The following is a 2,121-nucleotide window of genomic DNA, read 5'->3' as shown; positions in this document are numbered from 1 at the left end:
CCATTGTACGTTTACTTCAGCACAAGATTTAATCAAATTGATACATTGTGCTGTATGCACATTAGATGGCCAAAATGTGTATTTCTTATCATCTGTTAACCATTGTTTCGGTACTGTAACCAAGCCATCCTTCAGTAAAATTATGTAAAATATATCTTTTTTCTGTACATTTTCTAGAAAAAATGGTAAAAGTGTGCGCATAAGCTGCTTTTGCTTACTGGTCTATTTTACGCAATATCGTACTTACCTACGACACTCATAATGCAGATTGATTTAATTTTGTTTTCAAACACGAATTATCATTTAAAACAAACAGATATATCGCCTTTCTTCTACATCTACACAATATATTGCACAATCTTTATTACGCAATCCATAACAATCTTTAATAATTATTTTATGCAATATACTATCTTATTTTATTTAGAGTACTTACTAAATCGAGAAGCGTAGATGTGTTGCGCAAAGCCAGTGAAAGTAAAGCGTTTTTTACGCAGTACATGTATGTACCCAGCATGTACGTGCGTGTTCTCGGTTGATACGTGCCCCTTCCACCACGGCACCACGGTGCTCTTGGTGCTGGTCGGCTCGAGTTTGTGGCATCACTGTTGTGTAGTGAAATTCCGTTCGACTATGGAAAAATCTATAAATACGGTGCCACGTATTTATAATATTTAATGGCACATAGTCACACGTAGTTTAGCATGGGCTAGTTAATAATACGTTAGTAGTAAGTTCTCTAAGTAAAGATATATCTTTATTACGCAATCCATAACAATCATTAATAATTATTTTATGCGATATACTATCTTATTTTACTTATTAATTATAATATAATTATTTATGCCATAAAATGGATAATTGCATTAGCGGAAACTATTAAACTGGTTCTAGATTGTTTTTTTTGTGTGTCTTTTCGGGCGAAAAGGTCTTAAAATGCCTTGAATCTGTCTTTTATTGGTTATATGACAATATTATTGTTATATAAGGAAAACATAATAAAGACAAAATAAATATCATACTAACCTAATCTAACAAAAACCAATGTTTTGAAGAATTCTTGGACAATTATTGGTAAGAAATATATTTTTGTTATATGTAATGATATATATATATCATTACTTTAATGGAATACTGTTTAGTGGAATAGTTCAATAAAAATTTGTATGAAAATATTCATATTAAATATATATTTATCATTACTTTAACATGGGATGGTGATCTCGTTTTAGAAACAAGATCACAACATAATCTCAAAAATGTTGAGTTTAATTGAAATAAATAAAATAGTATATATTATATATATATTAAAATAATGAGGACTCCGTAGTTGCAAATTTAAATAATTATCTATAATAAATGCCAAGCAATAATTCCCCCCCCCCTCTTTCTCTCTCTTTAAAAATATATTTTTTTTCTAATAATTAAACAAAATATGTAGTTATTTTGTTTATCACATTATTTTTTTAAAAATATACAGGTAAATCTTTTATCTGATTATATATTTAAATTTGCAATCACAAAGTTTTCATTATTTTAATATTAAAAATTTACCTTTTTATTTATTTTATATATATAACTAAAACTTACATTTTTGAGATTATGTTAGGATTTTTTTTCTGAAACAAAATCTCACTCTCTTAATTATTTATTTTAATTTAATATTGGATAAACATATAACAGGATAACGTCTTGTTAATTGAATATACATTGCAGGATAACTTGTATGATGTCAAAACATTTTAAAAAACATATCTCGGATTTGGGTGATTGTCAGTTCCGCCGTCGTATAAAAAATGAAACGGAAAAAGTGCTGAGATATGTTTTCGAGGATATAAAAAATGATGATGATACGGATGAAGAAACAAGAAAAGGTATAATTTTTACAATATTATTATATTGAAAAATTATATGTATTATGAAACAATTTATTTCATCCTACAGAAGACGTGTTGTTTTAAAAAGAAAATTATATTAAAATTATTTGTATTATTAACTAAGAATCTGTAATTATCGTTTTTGTTACTAAGTACAAATGTTTTATAATCATTTAATAGAAATAAATATATTAATTATTTTATAATCGCTAAATTTAACATTAAAAAAAATTGATTGTTAAAT

At 26.4% G+C, this 2,121-nt stretch overlaps 1 long non-coding RNA gene across 2 annotated transcripts in view; it reads left to right on the top strand.

Moving 5' to 3' along the window:
• The first annotated feature begins 452 nt into the window (after positions 1-452).
• The window catches only part of LOC138933981 (uncharacterized), a 3,253-nt gene continuing 1,584 nt past the window's right edge, over positions 453-2,121 (top strand). Inside the window, exons 1-2 of one of the 2 annotated variants that reach the window (XR_011447071.1) lie at positions 453-730; positions 1,717-1,874. This is a non-coding gene — a long non-coding RNA (uncharacterized lncRNA). Of the gene's footprint in view, positions 731-911; positions 1,075-1,716; positions 1,875-2,121 lie in introns of those variants that run through there. The other variant, XR_011447070.1, reaches the window with a different exon arrangement.

The sequence above is a fragment of the Polyergus mexicanus genome, unplaced genomic scaffold (assembly GCF_030449975.1).
Source record: "Polyergus mexicanus isolate NDT 795.1 unplaced genomic scaffold, iyPolMexi1.0 SCAF_6, whole genome shotgun sequence".
In the NCBI taxonomy this organism is placed as follows: domain Eukaryota; kingdom Metazoa; phylum Arthropoda; class Insecta; order Hymenoptera; family Formicidae; genus Polyergus; species Polyergus mexicanus.
The sequence above is the reverse complement of the archived record's forward strand: the minus strand, read 5'-3'. Positions and strand labels throughout refer to the sequence as shown.